The sequence below is a fragment of the Schistocerca nitens genome, chromosome 6 (assembly GCF_023898315.1).
Source record: "Schistocerca nitens isolate TAMUIC-IGC-003100 chromosome 6, iqSchNite1.1, whole genome shotgun sequence".
In the NCBI taxonomy this organism is placed as follows: Eukaryota; Metazoa; Arthropoda; class Insecta; order Orthoptera; family Acrididae; genus Schistocerca; species Schistocerca nitens.
In genome coordinates, this window is record NC_064619.1 from 716,907,298 (window position 1) to 716,926,757 (window position 19,460).

Below are 19,460 nucleotides of genomic sequence, written 5' to 3' on the forward strand. Positions count from 1 at the left end.
CGTCTGTAAAGAATTCGCTTTAGTATTTTGCAGCTGTGGGTGACTTATTAAACTGATAGTTCGGTAATTTTCACGTTTGTCAACACCTGCTTTCTTTGGGATTGGAATTATTATATTCTTCTTGAAGTCTGAGGGTATTTCGCCTGTCTCATACATCTTGCTCACCAGATGGTACAGTTTTGTCGCCGGCCGGAGTGCCCGTGCGGTTCTGGTCGCTACAGTCTGGAACCGAGCGGCCGCTACGGTCGCAGGTTCGAATCCTGCCTTGGGCATGGATGTGTTTGATGTCCTTAGGTTTAGTTAGGTTTAATTAGTTCTAAGTTCTAGGCGTCTGATGACCTCAGAAATTAAGTCGCATAGTGCTCAGAGCCAACCACAGTTTTGTCAGTACTGGCTCTCCCAAGGCCGTCAGTAGTTCTAATGGAATGTTGTCTACTCCCTGGGCCTTGTTTCGACTCACGTCTTTCAGTGCTCTGTCAAACTCTTCACGCAGTATCGTATCTCCCATTTCATCTTCATCTACATCCTCTTCCATTTCCATAATATTGTCCTCAAGTACATCGCCCTTGTATAGACCCTCTATATACTCCTTCCACCTTTCTGCTTTCCCTTCTTTGCTTAGAACTGGGTTTCCATCTGAGCTCTTGATGTTCATACAAGTGGTTCTCTTTTCTCTAAAGGTCTCTTTAATTTTCCTGTAGGCAGTATCTATCTTACCCCTATTGAGATAAGCCTCTACATCCTTACATTTGTCCTCTAGCCATCCCTGCTTAGCCATTTTGCACTTCCTGTCGATCTCATTTTTGAGACGTCTGTATTCCTTTTTGCCTGCTTCATTTACTGCATTTTTATGTTTTCTCCTTTCATCAATTAAATTCAATATTTCTTCTGTTACCCAAGGAGTTCTACTAGCTCTCGCCTTTTTACTTACTTGATCCTCTGCTGCCTTCACTACTTCATCCCTCAAAGCTACCCATCCTTCTTCTACTGTACTTCTTTCCCGCATTCCTGTCAATTGTTCCCTTATGCTCTCCCTGAAACTCTGTACAACCTCTGGTTTAGTCAGTTTATCGAGGTCCCATCTCCTTAAGTTCCCACCTTTTTGCAGTTTCTTCAGTTTTAATCTACAGTTCATAACCAATAGATTGTGGTCAGAGTCCACATCTGCACCTGGAAATGTCTTACAGTTTAAAACCTGGTTCCTATATCTCTGTCTTAGCATTATATAATCTATCTGATACCTTCTAGTATCTCCAGGATTCTTCCATGTATACAACCTTCTCTCATGATTCTTGAACCAAGTGTTAGCTATGATTAAGTTATGCTGTGTGCAAAACTCTACCAGACGGCATCCTCTTCCATTTCTTAGCCCCAATCCATATTCACCTACTATCTTTCCTTCTCTCCCGTTTCCTACTCTCGAATTCCAGTCACCCATGGCTATTAAATTTTCGTCTCCCTTCACTACCTGAATAATTTCTTTTATCTCATCATACATTTCTTCAATTTCTTCATCATCTGCAGAGCTAGTTGGCATGTAAACTTGTACTACTGTAGTAGGCGTGGGCTTCGTGTCTATGTTGGCCACAATAATGGCTTACCCGCATTCCTATTTTCCTATTCATTATTAAACCTACTCCTACATTACCGCTACTTGATTTTGTGTTTATAACCCTGTATTCACCTGACCAAAAGTCTTGTTCCTCCTACCACCGAACTTCACTAATTGTTCAAAAAAATGGTTCAAATGGCTCTGAGCACTATGGGACTTAACTTATGAGGTCATCAGTCCCCTAGAACTTAGAACTACTTAAAACTAACTAACCTAAGGACATCACACACATCCATGCCCGAGGCAGGATTCGAACCTGCGACCGTAGCGGTCGCGCGGCTCCAGACTGTAGCGCCTAGAACCGCTCGGCCACTCCGGCCGGCGAACTTCACTAATTCCCACTATATCTAACTTTAACCTATCCATTTCCCTTTTTTAAATTTTCTAATCTATCTGCCCGTTTAAGGGATCTGACATTCCACGCTCCGATCCGTAGAACGTCAGTTTTCTTTTTCCTGATAACGACGTCCTCCTAAGTAGTCCCCACCCTGAGATCCGAATGGGGGACTATTTTACCTCGGGAATATTTTACCCAAGAGGACGCTATCATCATTTATCCATACAGTAAAGCTGCATGCCCTCGGGAAAAATTACGGCCGTAGTTTCCCCTTGCTTTCAGCCGTTCGCAGTACCAGCACAGCAAGGCCGGTTTGGTTAATGTTGCAAGGCCAGGTCAGTCAATCATCCAGACTGTTGCCCCTGCAACTACTGAAAAGGCTGCTGCCCCTCTTCAGGAACCACACGTTTGTCTGGCCTCTTAACAGATACCCCTCCGTTGTGGTTGCACCTACGGTACGGCCATCTGTATCGCTGAGGCACGCAAGCCTCCCCACCAACGGCAAGGTCCATGGTTCATGGGGAATTGCCATATCAGAATTGGACTCGTTAAGTGACTGTTCTTGTGTGTAGCAGCTAGCGCTGTTATAATTGCAATGTATGAAGTTGAGGAAGGTGGATGGGAAACCAATCTGGAGAATAGGGAACAGTGATGTACTTTCTCATATGCACTACCGAAGTCGATTGCGACCACAGCTGCCCAGAGCTGACACGTCACAGCCAGTGATATCGTCACATTTCCCAGTTGTTGTATGTATATTCGCCTGTCCACTTGGAGTCGTCTGTTCCGGTGAAAGACTGCTGGGAAGAAGTGGACGAAAGCGCGCCGCCGAAATGCGGGCAAAGATTTTATAGTCCGCATTATAGGAGGGTTAGTAGACTGTAGTTGGTCATAGCTGCACCACAGCGTGGCTTATATACAGGAATGATGATGCCTGTGACAAAACAAAGAACAGACGCCATTGATGACCTGCAGCCGTCTAGAACGAAATCAGAAATATATATTAATACCTTCAGCTGCTGATGGGCGTTGATATATATCAACGGGGACAGGTAAAAAAGTGTGCCCCGACCGTGACTCGAACCCCGGATCTCCTGCTTACATGGCAGACGCTCTATCCAACTGAGCCACCGACTTCTGGCAATACCAGCAATACTGGCCATGACCTCCTTCTTCTGTGCCGATGCACACATATTGCCCGAACTCTTACGGGTCTTGGTAAGAATGTCTTCCACGAGTAATGAGTGTGTTGGGGTGGGACACTACGAATGTAGTGTGTGGACATACAAGGTGAGAATGTGGGTCGAGGGAGGCGTGCGCGAGATAGTCCCTGCAGTCACAGTATTCTCTGTGCCCTCGGTGGCTCAGATGGATAGAGCGTCTGCCATGTAAGCAGGAGATCCCAGGTTCGAGTCCCGGTCGTGGCACAATTTTCACCTGTCCCCGTTGATATATATCAACGCCCATCAGCAACTGAAGGTATTAATAGATAATTCTAATTTCTCTTCCCATGTGTCGTTGAGCCGGAAGTCCTGGACGATCATGCGGAGTTCTTGACGGGTGTGAAAATGAGACGCCTGATCTGTCTGTTGCAAGATACAGCTGAAGTCGCCTCTAACTATGCAACTAACAGAACGCCCTAAGAACAACGGGGCAATGTCTGTGGAGTAGAATGTGGCTCCCTACGTGGGTCAGGATCGATTTCGATGTCGCCGCTCCACGCGGAAGTGTGGAGTCCTAGCAAATCATCCATTTGCTCGGGCAGTATAGAGTGCTTGACTAATGAATAAGCGTCCAAAGTAATGGTCGCGTCTCCCGGCTCAACAACCCTGTGAGTTGCTGTCAGGGCTGGTGACTGTTCTTTCGTTGCAGTCGGTGTTATTTCATTCGATTCGTGGTCATAGTCCACAGGAAGTTCAAGTGAGGCGTCATTGGGAGGCGAGGCATCCCTCTTTGAGGCAGTGCGACATCTGAGTTTACGGCACTTGGGTGACAGTTGCGTCCATGACCGGCCTTCCATGTCGGAAGACTGGAGTGAATCGCCTTGTTCCGGCACAGAGGCTTTTACTGGTACTGTCGTTGATGTAAGTTCTATCGAGTCACCTGAGGGTTGAAGGACTTCCGCAGGCTATGGTGCCGGTGGTGTCGACATGGCCTTTTCTTGCTATGGAGATTGTGCGGCGGTTGTATCGGTGGCGTCCAGTAAGGGCTCCGATACAAGATACAGGCGGTGATGCGAAGTTGCAGGTGCGACGAGAGCCATCGCGTAGGAGACTGGAAGGGACGTCGGTTGTGGAACAGGCCAGCAGTAGTGTGATGCATCGCTAGAGACATTGATCGAACGTGCCCTCCCCCACCGTATCCTAAACAAGTGCGCTGTAGCCGCATATCTGGAGGTAAAATGGCACATGATGATAGAGGTCTATGGTTACCTGGTGGACGCCATTGAGGATCGGATATGTTCGAAACTGTGTCCACCGTTTGCCTACATGGCCGTGAACAGTGCCATAAGGACGGAAGGCGTCCGTGACGTCGGCTGCTGGGAGTTCCAATGGCAGTTCAAAGATCCGAATTGTACGCAAGTCTAATCCTGCCCCGTCCGACGTTACCCACGGTGTGGCACAAACAGAGCCCCTGCTGCGTGTTCCGAAGGATCTTAACGAAGTTGCGTCATCGGTTACTTTCTCATATACCGTACTGTTCAGTATTGGTAAGTGGATGCCACTATTCGTTTGCTGGGATTGTGGCTACATCACGAAGAAAGCTTTCTACCTCGAACGCCTTTGGTGTTGCGTAGTCATTGCAGAACGTGAAACAAAGTGTTGATGTACAGAATCTGTTCGCCATTGCTCTGGAGTACTAGAGGTCACGCAAGTAGTGGCCGCAGGAGGGTAAACAAATCTAGCATTCGCGCTCCGCAGTCGGAAATAAGGGACCACCACACTGCTCGGCTGCTAAAGCCAGGCTGCCACTAAGCCATCCGTACACAATGGTTACCGCAACTGTACGGATTACCCTAGTGCGCTCCCGTCAAAACCCAAATTCTCAACTTAGCCACACTCACAACTAATATAGTGCCCCTTGCCCATTATCCTCATTACTTCGCAGCATTTCGCGGATTCTCGTTAAGAGTTCGAGCCTGGTCTCTGATTTCTGGCCGTCTAGATGGTAGTGCAGAATGATAACAGTCGCTGCTGAGGCGCGTTCCCGCTCTCTAAAACCATATGTCACGTAACTCAATGCACGGTGCACGGTGCTCTTTGCTGCTACTGAATGTTCTTGTCCGACTGACAGCAAGTAAAAGTAAAATTAAAATTTAATGTGGGCAAAAAATATGGCAGAAACACCATAACGGTTCCTCTGAAAGGGCTCGGCCGATTTCCTTCCGCATCCATGAAACAACTACAAGCTTGTGCTCTGTCTCTAATGACCTTGATATCGACGGGACGTTTAACCATAATTTTTCTTCCTTTTCTGCGATATTGCGTATAGTGGGGGAGCTTCTGTCTGTATACCTCAGTGCACAGCGCGCTAGCTTGCAAGACAAGGAGGTGGTCCACAGCCGGACAGAATCCCTGCGGCGAATTAACTGCCATTGGTCTAGTAAATCGGCCAGCCCGAATGTGGCATTTTAAGAGGTTTCCACGCTCTTTTAGGTAAGTGGCTGGGCTGTACCACAATCTCCGCCTCAGAAAATATGATAAACAGTTAAAATTAGGTAGTACACAGAATTATGCTCACACAATTAATAGAAAGATGGCGCACATGACTTATTTCCCTTATGTTAACTGACGGTTGTGGCGACAAGTACGTCTGGGGACAAAGTTAAATAAACTTGCCAGATCTAGAAAACAGCCGACTCCTAATGCTGGATAAGCTCTAGGAAAGAGAGAGACTGTATAAACGGGGGAGGGAAGTAGCCGAATAAACACTCTTGCTCGAAGAACATGTAGGTTAATGCTAAGGCGTCCAGTAATAACTAACGAGGTAGCAAATTATGATGCAGAAAAAGAAGAAAATGTAAAACTGATCTTGACCGGTGCTGGATTAAGTACAGAGCTACCCAAAAGTCTGCTAGCATTAGAATTCAATATTAACGTAGGTAGATAAATTAAAATTGACACACAACCTTGAGATCACATGGGGTTTTATTGTTACCAAAAAAAAGTGCACAAAATGAGCAACAGATGGCGCTTCGTATGAGACAAAAGCACTAATTAGCATAACGACTGATTTTCAATAAAGACAATGTTCTAAATAACAAATGCCAAACATGTCGGCCGTCATTTATCAACAATACCTGTAGTCGAGGGACAGTGTTGTGAACAGCACTGTAAAGCATCAAGTAGGTATGGTGAGGAATTGCCGTCTGATGTTGTTTCTTTAGCATCCCTAATGAGGTCGGACGATCGCCGTGGACTTCCGACTTCAAGTAACCGAACTATCAGTAATCACACAGATTGAGGCCGCAGGATCTGGGAGGCCAAGCGTGACGGGCGTGGCGGCTCAGCATGCGATCCTCACCGATCGATATGCGCAAGACATCTTTCACACGTGTAGCAGTATGGGGTGGAGCACCTTCATGCCTAAAAGTCGTTCCTTGCAGCAGGTGTTCATCAGCCAGGCTTGAGATGATCTAGCTCCCTCTCTCTCAACAGCTAATTTTATACACGATTCTCAAGAAGCGTAACCGACGTGTTGCTGTCCAGCGTCATGTGTTGGCCAGTTATTGCACTCGTTTACGGTTTCAACAAAACTTCATGTTATTTCAGGCATGTGTGTCAATTTTTGCCTCTCTACCTGCATTATTACGTGAATTAGTGCATTTTCAAATGTTATCGAACTTTTGAATCACCGTGTCAGTTTGTGGAGGTAGGTACAGCATAGAAGATGCGTGTCAGTTCAGTGTTAGGGGAGATGGTTGACTTAATTCTGCTGCCGCATTGCCCAGCATCATCGCGGCCGTGGCAGAAGTTTCGCGAGGCCTGTACGCCGCTTATGTGCTGCCCCCCCCACCCCCCACCCCCACCCCCACGTTCCCCCTGCCGCCGGCCGAATCGCCACCTGTGTCCCGCCCACTGCAATGCAGCAGCACATCTAGCGGGGACAGCTAGCCGGGATCCAACCTTGCAAAATGATCACTTCTTTTTGGCTACTCTTGTGAAATTCAATTAGTCATTCTAGTCATTTTTTACTGTGGGTGTTATCATTCAGAAGTATTAAAGGATGAAACGTAATTTAATTTCGTTATCGATAAAACACATAATGCTTGTGCTATATACACCAACAGAAAAAATCACAGCACGAAGGAGTTGCGCGACGTAAACGAAAATCGGTAGGCGAATTTTCATCTAAAAGATGATGTCTATTCTAATTTCGCGCCAGTCGCATAAGAGTGACACGCTGTAACGGTTGTGAGTTCATGTTAGTAAGGAATTCCTTTAAGACGACAAAGACACCATTGTCGACACCTCACAGTTGTTTGAAGGTGGTCGTGTAATAGGACTACGAGAAGCTGGATGTACATTTTGCGATATTGCAGAAAGACTTGGCAGCCTTCGCGGGAATGTAGCCACTGTACGTGACTGTTGGCAGCGGTGTTCACAGGAAGGTACAGTCACAAGAAGACCGGACTCCGGATGGCCACGTGGCACTACAGAGAGGGAAGACCATCGTGTTCAGTGTGTGGCTGTGGCGCGTCGTGTTGTACCGGCAGCAGCAATTTCAGTGGCAGTTGGCACCACATCGACACAACGAACTCTTACAAATCGCTTTCTTGAAGCACAGCTCCGAGACAGCCTCCCTTAGCGTGCTTTCCACTGACCCCAAGCCACCACCGTGCGTGACTTCAGTGGTGTAAAGCAAAATTTGATTGGGGGGGGGGGGGGGGGGGGGAAGGCTGGAGATCTGTTGTGTTTTCTGGTGAAAGATGGTTCTGCGTCGATGCAGTAATGGCCGTGTGTTGGTTAGAAGGACGCCAATTGAGGGCATGCAGTCAACCTGTCTACCTGCTAAACACACTGGACTTAACACCTGGAGTTGATGTCTGGGGAGCGATTTCGCATGACAGCAGGAGATTATCCCACGCACCCTGACTGCAAATTTGTACGTCAAGCTGGTGAGTGGACCTGCTGTGCTGCCATTCATGAACAGTATTCCAGGAGGCGTTGTCCAACAGGATAACGTTCGCCCATATACTGCTGTTGTCAGCCAATATACTCTATATAGTGTCGACATATTGCCTTGGTCTTTTCGATCCCCATACCCATCTGGAATGGAGCACATATGGGGCATCATCGGACAGCGTTAACTGTCCCTGTACTGACCGACCCAGTGCAACAGGCACGGACCACCATCGTACAAACTGACAACCGGCACCTGTATAACACAATGCATGCACGTTTGCATGCTTGCATTCAGCATTCTAGCAGTTTCACAGGTTATTAATGTACCAGAATTTCACATTTGCAGTGACTTATCTCGCGCTACATTGACCTGTGCTCTTGCAGTGTTACCATCTAAATATATTAGCTAGCCTAATGTATTCCCAAAATTTCATTACTGTGCACTAATTAGTTTTTAATGTTGTGCTTTTTTACCCGTCAGTGTAATTATATATTACCAAATCACTACTCATGAAGTTTGTATGTAATACTAGGCCTACGAAAGCTAGTCAAAACATTGATGTAAAACATATGTGAACGCCTGAAACAGGGTCAGTTTTGTATCTTGAGACAACGAAATATCTCAAGATCAATACATCAGATTAAAAAACGGAAAAACAAGTGAAATATTTTTAAAATTGCAGTTGTTGGGACGGGAGGGGATGTTGACTTTGAAATCTTAAATAGGAATATCCCATTTTTATTGTAGAATAGGATTCCACGGGAAAAATACACGTAACTACTGTATGTAACACTTTTGTCGTTGCGTGGTAGATGACGCTGCAATCGATAAATAACATATGTGAGCTACAAAACAATATTAGATATAGCGAGAAAAACGCATTGAATCAAAAGCCTATACACAGATGTGTTTCGTAGTTTTCTCCATGTATCGGTTTTGAAAAACTGATTCCTTCAACATTTGATTTGATATCATCGCGTGCACGTCGACCCTCATTTCTTAAATACATTTCTCCATAACTACCTGCGTTATTAGTTAGAATGCAGGCTATTAAGGTAGAAGAGGAATTTGAAATCGTTTACATTTATGGAGGAGGTGCCAGGAATGTCGATAATGCTGTAACTCTTTATGCTCAGCGTTTTTCACACAGTGTGAGATCAGGCGCTTCTTTTCGTTGGGTTGTTTGACAGTTCTTCATCGAGGGAACTGTAGAATCACGAAAATGAAACCGACGAAGAACATTGGGTAATGGTAAGAGAGGGTAATGAAACTGCAGTATTAGCTGCAGTGAATCGTAATCCTCACATTAGCACTCGGCAATTAAGTTGTGAATCGGGAATTAGTCAGGCTACTGTTGCCCAACTATGAAACATAAAATATATCATCAATTTCATATTTCTCTGCCTCAGGAACATTATGGTAATGAAGATATCATCCATTTCATATTTCTCTGCCTCAGGAACATTATGGTAATGATGTTCCTGTTAGCCTTCCTTAGCAAGTTCTTATCCGTAACGATATGCCCTCCTCCATAATTCAATCACTAAATTAGTAGTTATGCTGTTAACTGGCGACTGTGTTCCGTCATATTTACTGCAGTGCACGACACTATTCCACTGGTCGCTGATATGGATGAAAGTAAGGCATTTGTAAGATTGACAGATAGGGGGAAATAAACTGACGCACTCCACATCTAGTTCCACGCAAGTAAACGTACTTGTGAAGCAGCTATGAATCGATAGTTAGACATGTTTGGAGTTTAGCGATAGTTGGTTTTCCTTCACTATTTATCGTTTTGGAGAATCACTCCAGGTTGATGACTTTGACAGCTGATTCTATTTCGTCAAATTATAAAGTTGCTTCCCGAATAATACGTGCTTACACACCACATAAGTAGGTATGAATGTCACTAAATCTGTGCTTTGCAGATAAACATGATCGTACTATGTGGTTGGCGGATAATTAATTAGTTACTGCTACTTTGATCCTGTTTTTGTCGGCAGAGGCAATATTAATAATTTTCCTTGTACTTTCGCGTTGTATCAATTTCCCAATAGACATTGGTTGTATATATCTATCTATTTTATTTTCAATACAAACTTAGTAAGGGTCACAGTCATTCGGTTGATACGTGTAGTTTTGAACGAGAGCATGTCCTTCATTATCGGTTCTACTAGTAGCAACACTGTAATTTTTCCGTTCAGAGCGTGTAGAGGTCTCATGAGCGAAAAGACCTAGTGCAACACTTGGGAGACAATAATGGGCCGTTTGTCTGCCTCAGTGGCTCGTTTTCTGTTTTCGATTACTCGCTGGACTTCCGTATGTACTACATATTCGTAATGAATATCCTCAGCATAAAGCGCAATGCCAACTTCTACGATGACAATATATTGATAAATGTACACACTGTACGAGTGACATATATCACCATATTCTCAGTACAAGCCCTACTCGTAATATTTTACAGAGCAGCTGTGAGAAGTTAATAAACTGCAAAACGTCGCATGGCTGCACAGTACCTCCGCAGACACAGAAAAATTTTTTGAGCGAATGGGTAGAATCGCGGTACTCAGCGTAAGCAAGGAAGTGCTCGCCTTAAAAATGGTTCAAATGGCTCTGAGCACTATGGGACTTAACATCTATGGTCATCAGTCCCCTAGAACTTAGAACTACTTAAACCTAACTAACCTAAGGACATCACACAACACCCAGCCATCACGAGGCAGAGAAAATCCCTGACCCCGCCGGGAATCGAACCCGGGAACCCGGGCGTGGGAAGCGAGAACGCTACCGCACGACCACGAGATGCGGGCTGCTCGCCTTAAATTGAGTGGATTGTTCCTAGCTATTTTGTGCGGTTGCGCTGAAATGCAAAGTCTTTGTATTTGACGGTGGTACCGGGTGGTAGTTTCAACCCCTTAACATGTTCCGACCAGGACAACGACTGTCTCATGATGCTAGCGTCTGACGATCGAAAAGGGCAATAGTGAATCAAACTGTACGTTACATGTGGCTGTTTTAAGTTGTATGTTATTTTCACTCAGACCAATTTCAGACAAACTTATTACACATATGACTTACTGTCTGGAACCGAATACCGTAGAATTAGTGTACTCCTAGCAGTGTAGCACTACTAGGGCTTGAGGGCAGGGGCGCACGAGAGAACAGGGTGACAGGTAAGCATAACTCAGACAATCATGAAGAAATTCCAACAAAACGTAATACATACATGGCTAACTATCTAGGAATAAATAATGAGCGGATAAGATACCCTTAGAACCGCTGCGATTGGAGTGGGCGTGACAAAGAGAGACGGATAAAAAAACCCGAAAAGGATTGACATTGGACCGAATAGTTAGTTTACTCTGGTGGTTGATTGATAACAGCTGCTGTTACATTTCTTTCCTCGGTGTTTGTGACGATGAAAATGGGAAATTCTAACAGGTTTCCCTCTTGACTCTTTAATATGCTGCATTTTCCAGTGAGACTCGGGTCATCGACCAAGAACAGTAGATCAAATGAGCAGTCTATTAAGTACTGTAGAGTAGATGTGAGATAGCCATGTTTGTCGCATGGACCCTTTACGGTACTTGCTCAGGAATGTATATGTTATCGCACATAGAGTGGATAGCAAAGATAACTGATTACAATCAAATGTTATGTTAAATTAATCTTAGAAACAACTGTTGAGAGATTTACTTTCATAATTTGTATACTGTATTTGTACTTTTCAAAATATGTAGACAATGTTAGTTGAAAACTGTGTGCCAAATCTGAATTCGAATCCAGAAACTAGCCTTACGTGGGCCATGCTCTTACCGACTGAGTTATCCAACCGTGACCCACTGTCTACCTACAGCTATGTTTGTTCAGGCACCTCTTTCCTACTTTCCAAACTTTACAGGAGCTCTCCTCCACAGCTTTCTGGGCCAGCACTGCTAGAAGAAAGGACGTAGCAGAGAAATAACTTATTCTGTTTGTATGAATCGCTTCTGTAGTGAAGAGCATTGCCCAAGAAAGGCGAGGTTTCACTTTCATGTCCTGGTCAAACACACAACTCTCGTCTTCGGAGAAGTTTTGAAAACAACGCATATTCCGCTGCAGAGAGAGAGTTCTGAAAATCCACTCTGCCTGACAAAGAAAGTGAAACACTCAGGAGGAGGGGAGAAAACGAAATGAAACATCATGGGTTGAGATGGTGTTTGATCTTCTTACTTCAGTGATTTGAAAATCAAGTCAAATGTACATAGAATTTAGCAATATAAGCCCACTTATCAGTATGAAGTTGTACCCCACCTGGCTTGGATGCATGAAATGAAATGCCGTGTGGCTAGGGCCTCCCGTCGTGTAGACTGGTCGCTGGTGCAAGTCTTTTGAGTTGACGCCACTTCGACGACTTGCACGTCCCTGAGCGGAGAAAGTCTCCGACCCAGCCGGGACTCGATCCCGGGACCCTTAGCACGGCATTCCGTCGCGCTGGCCATTTTTCTTTCTTCTCTCGTCATAAGGGGCTGAGAGAAGGGTCGGGGGCAAATAGGGCAGGGGTCGTCTTCCGAGGCCTGGCCTCAATGTCGCGTTCCCGCCCTCCAAGCGCCAAGGAAAGGGAAGGGATTCGATAGGATCTAGAGAACTTTATTGGATCAAATTCACTTATTTATAAGTATAAACTTCCTATAAACCGTTTGCTTTGAAGATCAATCGTGTGCCGTGAATCATTTTTAAATGTGCCTTCTAGTACTCGGAACGCCCCAATGGGCAGGAGGATCCTCGAATAATGCGTCTCAATAGGTTTATAGTCGTGTGCGGTACAATGCATGGTGGCGGAACGCCTCATGAGTCGTTGTCAGGTGGACACACAGGTCCAGAGCGGCTTACGAAATGTAATACAGCACCATGCCCTTCAGCCAGTTGACGCCGTTCGTTCTTGTAGAAGGAAAGTAAGTGGTATCTGAGTGTAGGAGTTCGTCCGGCGTGACAGATTCTGGCTGTCGCCGTAACAGGATCGCCAGCCTACGTTGTACAAGACCCAGCATCTGCCTGTCGCAGCACTGTCAGGCGGTGCGCATCCGAGTCGACGACGGCACAGTGCGGACACAAAGGTCGGTGAGATGGATGGAATGGAGGCACTGGCGAGTGGCTAATTTGCCGTCCACCACCACATACCACAGGGAACGAGCGTACGTGGACAGTTATGGGGTGTGGACAGCTCGCCACACCCTGGTCCAACGGATGGTTAGGTGTTGTTTTCGACATTGTTAAGAGGTTGTCGTGCCTGATACATGCGGTAGTAATCTCTCGTGCTCGGTGTTCTCGTCGCCGGTAGATCCTCGGTCATGTAACTTAGTCCGGCCAGAAAATCGCGAATGTGGGCAAGAGACGGAGGTATGTGGCCCACGGCGACCGGTGGACGAAGATCTCGCGGCGCGACGCCATGTGGCAGCGTCCCCGTCAAACTGTTGTTGGTCGCGGTCCATGGCCGCGCGCAGTTGTGGACGTGAGTCAATCCCAGGCCCTCTGCCAGTGGAGACCTCGTTAAAGTAGCGTAGCGAACTTTGATTATATGACCTGCACTCACAAACTGTCCGTACGCCGCCTGGTACAATGAATGCCATGGCGGCTATTAGCGGTAAAATGTGCGCAAAATAATTAAGTTTTGACGCTAGGTAAGTGCTGATGTAACGCGTTCGGAGAATCATATCCATATTGCGGAATCTGCTATCACAGAGCAGCGCCAGTGTCCTTTGTAGTAGCCGGCGATATGTGGCTGTCGCAGTTCGGCGAACTGTACTGGAGAAGTGCACCCCCAGTGCTTTCAGTGAGGGAACCTTTTGGAAGGGGATCGCTGTCGGGTGTAGAAGGCCTCTCCCGACATCCACGTATGTCGTCTTGTGCATGTTGACGACGCTGCCCGATACCGCGCCGTTGCGGCAGAACTACTGGAGCGTCGGCTGGGTTTTGTCGCTCGACCGCACCAAGAGCACCACGTCGTCTGCGAAGGCCACGTCTCGAATGCTGATGCCTTCCAGTAGTTGGCGAAGGCCGTGCAGTGCAGGTTCGAGGGCCGCCGCTCGTAAGACTCCTGATAGAGGACATCCCTGTCGCACCGACCGTCCAAGAGTGATGTGTTCGGTCTGGTGTCCGTCGATCATAATCCGGGAGCGCACCCCGTGGATTAAGCGTAAGATCACCCTTGCTGACGCCTGCGAGAGGCCCATGCGTTCGAGCACGGCGCGAAGGAAACTGTGGCCGATACGATCGAAGGCGTGATCAAATTCGACGGCCTCAAGAGCGCCTCGGATGCGGCAGGCCGCTGCCAGCACCGTGACGTCACGGTAGCGCCAAGTGCCCTGTCGGTGTTGTTGTCTCCGCCTAAACATTTCTGGTCAGGATGGATCACGTGTCCGATGGTGGTCTGAAGACGAGTGCGGAGGATACGGGTGAAAAGTTTATAATCTGCGTTCAGGACGATAGTCGTGACATTGGTGAGAACCCCTCGGTTTGGGAACTGGTATTATGATGCTTCGAGGAAATCTGTTGGGACGGTAAAATCGTGGCGGAGGAGGTCTTGAAAGATCTGAATCCACTGAGCGCCCATCGGGGGATAGAAGGCACGGTAGAATTCGTTCGGTAAGCCGTCTGGGCCCGGTGACTTGTTGGGGGCGCCGACTGCCAAGGCCGCTGTTGAGTTCTCAGCAGTTGTGGGAGCCCGCAAGGCGTCGTCCTGGGCCACTACTCTGGGGTCAGGCAGATCGCACAGGGTGTCTTCGTACTCGCGAACGGTCTGTGGGTCCTCGCCTTAAAACGACCTGTAATGCAGGACGAATTGCCGCAGCGGTGGCACACTGCGAGTTGACGCACCCAAATGGCTCTGAGCACTATGGGACTCAACTTCTGTGGTCATCAGTCCCCTAGAACTTAGAACTACTTAAACTAACCTAAGGACATCACACACATCCATGCCCGAGACAGGATTCGAACCTGCGACCGTAGCGGTCGCGCGGTTCCAGACTGTAGCCCCTAGAACCGCACGGCCACTCAGGCCGGCGACGCTCCCACGCTCTACTGTGTCTACTGATGTTACAAGGTGGCGCTTGCGGTGGCGTCTCTCTCTGATTACGTGATATACGGATGCCAATTCGGTGGAGATGGTATCCTGCAACCTTGCTCGCACTCGGGCTCCATCAAGCTCTTTTGGGGTGAGAAGGAGTAGGCGAGCTTTGAGACGATTAACCGCTGTCTGCCGTTCACGTGATGGCGTCTGTGTCATGAGTTCTCTCAGCGCAGTGTAATAAAATTCCGAAGTCGCCCGACGCCAGCACGCTCTGTCACGGCCATATCCCACGAGTGTCCGTCTGAGGGCCGGCCACCAATGGAAGGATGTGCATGCAAACTCCGGAGGCAGCGGTCCCAAGTAGCAGCGATCTCCCGCCGACATGTGTCCTCCTTCAGATAGGAAATGTTCAGCGTCCATGGACCACAGCTGCGGTATGTGAGCTGTTGGGGGAGTGTGACCGAGCAGATGTATGCCAAATGGTCGGTGAAGGCTAGTTGGCCCACGTTTTATCGGTAACAGATCTGCGAGTCTTGCACACTACAGGTATACCTCAACATAACGCAGAGACTTCATAGAGACACGTACCCTATGTGGATGAGCATTGGATTGTTGAAAAATGGCTCCTCGGTACTGTTGCATGACAGGTAATACATGCGGACGTTGGATGTACGGATGTATCACAGCTCTGCCCCGAAATCATACCCAATGACTCATGCACTGGACGGTAATTCCCTAGACCGGCTAGTGCTGGTCTACAACCAATGGCTCGGGATGACACAGAATGTTCTCGGATGACACGCGCAGATGTGAAGGGGTTATGATGTACTTGATGCACAATATGGCGGTCCTCCCTTCTGGCGTTCGTACATAGTCAACCAGAATCTTGACGACGCCTGCCCTCATGTTTCCAACCAGTCCAGCATCGGTACGCTGTCACACCCAAATACTCCACAAATCTGGATGTTACACGCTTCGACAAGCTGGCCAAATAGACTCACAATGATGCGCCATTCAAACTCTGTCACGAGCTGATAATACTTCTTTCTGTGTCCTTCACAGTGATGACTCAACATCTGATGGTGCTCACGCCTAGGGATGGGCAATTTAAAAAAAATGTCGATGTATGTTGTATCGATTGTTAAGAAAGTAATCGATATAATCTTCGCTCATCACTACGAGAGGGAAGTGTCGGGAGTGAAACACTAGTGATATGTGTTCTGAGCATGAAATATTGTACTTACCCAAAACATTTCAGACAGCAAGATTCCTTTTTCCACTAAATACCAGTGCAGTAATGTGTGTGAGTTTTGTGACGACCCTACGTTACTTTTACAGTGCGTCTATCTTTTCTTGGCCCAGGCACTCAAGGGGTAAGGAGAGCACACATTCTGCCTCGTATTCGTAGCAGGGTGTGGTAATTTCCACCATTCTCATACAGTGATGTCACCAAATGTGTTCGTTTTGCACCTCCTAGCTGTCATTTGCAATAATAGAAATAACACAGCAAGTAACAAACTTTCATGCACATACAGTGCAGTTACATGTATGTTCAAATCTGGTGTTCATTTGTAGTACTGAATGATAATTAAATTAAGCCCATTGTAAGACATTTACTGTTAGATTGCAAAGACTGGTAGTAGCTGCAATGGGCAAGAAATTTGCCATTGAGAACTATAGCGCCTATGAGTCAGGACAGACAGGCAACAATAAATATCAGTTTCAATACTTAATATACAATACCGATTAATCGATGTACTGATAACTTAAGTTTCAGCGATATATATCGTTACTATTATGGAAAAGTATCGTTTTTTTTTAAATTTTTTTTTGCCCATCTCTTCTCGAGCCCCTTACGTACCGTATCATGCTTTGTTACAACCCAAAACATGAACAGCACTAATGTACTCTGATGATCTTGTACCTGTCACAGAGATTTACAAGTCTTATCACTTACAAACTCGCCAGTGGTGTGTACATGTATTAAGTTACACTGACATCCGACCACCTCTTCTGGATGCTTCACTTTTATCTGTCAAGTAGTTTGTGTTTTTACACTAAAGAAATATTTCATTGCTTTTTCTGCCCAGTACTAGACTGGGACAATAAGGTAATCGGGTTATGCTGGATAATGAGATATCACTTACAGATAAAGTGAAACTTTTTGTTGCTGAAGAACACAGCCAGCCACAAATAGTTTTAAACAGCTTATCAATGCTGTTACCGGTTTCGGGCTGTCACGTCTGTTTATGCCTTCAAATAGCTAACATTTTTAATTGCAGTAATATTTTCGTCAGTATCCTACCGTTACCATATGTACTGCATAAGAATATTTGAAAAGTCAGCGCCACGCTGTATGTTCTGTGGATAGCGAAAACATGCTAATGTGGTTGCCATTGATAAAATATAAAGTGAAAAAGACTTGTTATAGTGGACGGCGTTTCGTTTTGTTTTCGTTCTTATGTCATTTCGGGACGACGCACAAAGTGTTGAAGTGTAAACACCACTCAGATAGTAAACAAACCAATGTGGCACCCAAACACTTCACAATGTTCCTCATGTCTGTTGGAGCGTCAGATGTGTACTTCACATCTAATGCTTTTGTTTACAATTCAAAGACTGTTCGCTAACCAAAGATACCACTCATTTCCCGACAACCAAATCTCTCAACTAATTTTAGGCAAAGAATATGCGTAGGAGGTGCATCATACTAGAAAGTAGACAACAGGGTGTGTGAATATTATAGAAACAAACGAAATGGGCGGGTAAAAGAAAATTGGACTAGCAAATAATTCTAATGCTTTGTGTAGCTGGAATCAGCCTCAAAAAGTACTTCTCATCACGTTTTTCATGCGACGCCAAGTGTCAATGGGAAGTGTTGATATGTTTCCTATTACAAACAAAGTGGTTTTTAATGAGGAATTTTACGTATCATTTCGACAGAGCGCTCCCGTATTAGGCTAGTGCGATGCATATTAACAGGAACAGTAAATGACGAGGAATAATCAGTACTCCAGCAGTGGTAACACCGCTCTGACCCGCGCTGACTGCTACCATCAGGCAGCAGCGCTAGTCAATCACTGTCTTTGTGTGTTAGTGTCCTGTTAATACATGATCGATAAAACGAATATCGCACTAAGTTCATTTTGAACCACTCTCTCAAATGGGCAGGAAAAATGCCACTTTTAAACTAATTTTGTTTGTAACTGGAAACAAACCGACACTTTTCGTCGACACTGGCCGTCACGTGAAAGATACGATGAAGATTATATGTTTGGACTGAGCGGAAAAAAAAAACAAAAAAAAAGTCGGGAGGGTGTCTGACAACACTTAGGAGTGACACTCGGAGATATTTACCTCGTTTAAGATCGTCTTTACAGCTTAGTAAATATAACCTCCGTCCACGAGCCCATGCAGGCCCATCGGTACCGACCGATCGCCGTGTCATCCTTTGTCAGTGTCATCATTGGATGCTGAATGAAGAGGCGTGGGGTAAGCACACCGCTCACCTGGCCGTTGTCAGTTTTCATGATCTGGAGTCGCTACTTGTCAGCCAAGTAGCTACTATGTGGGCCTCATGAGGCTGAGTATACCACATTCCAGTCCTCAAACCAAGGAAAAATCCATGGCAGTATCGGAAATCGAGCCCGGATGTGCAGCGTGGCAGTCACCCGTACTGACTACTCAGCCACGGAGGCAGACAGACAGTTTGGTAGTAAGTACTATTTGTGCCTGCTTTCGTTTTTCAGCAATAACCAACTTGGGTAAAATCGCGATCATGGGTAAAAAGAAAATGATAATTTGTCGTCCTGCATTCGACCTGGGATGTAACATCCGTGAGTCCATGCTGCCCGGTGCACGACGCTATCGGCTAGTTAGTTAGTTACATGTTCCGAAGATAATTTAAACGATTATTTATCGAAATGCTGTGGAACGAGCCAGTTTACAGGATACGTGTAAATGATCTGTGTTAACATTACTGAACACTTATCATTTTACTCCTACTCGTGCACTTACACTTTTTACAGTGGTGAGCACTTTTTAAGTACTAATTCGTCAATGGAATAGGAGGAATTGTCCAGGAGAAATGGTTTTAAATTATACTTAAAACTTGCCTCACTACCTGTCAGACTTTTATGTTATTGGGCGAATGACATTTTTTTCTTTTTCTATGCATAATGATCCCCTCTCTGAGCCCCTGAGAGCTCAGAGCTTTAACAATGGATTTTCCCTCTATTGTTGTCGGTATGTGCATCACAGCGAGGCGCGGCGCCTTGTCACGGCTCGGGCGGCACCCCACGTCGGAGGTTCGAGTCCTCCCTCGGGCATGGGTG

At 46.2% G+C, this 19,460-nt stretch overlaps 1 protein-coding gene across 1 annotated transcript in view; it reads left to right on the forward strand.

Moving 5' to 3' along the window:
• Positions 1–19,460, forward strand: part of LOC126263155 (junctophilin-1) — a 948,615-nt gene that overhangs the window by 300,641 nt on the left and 628,514 nt on the right. The gene's annotated exons all lie outside the window — the stretch shown is intronic.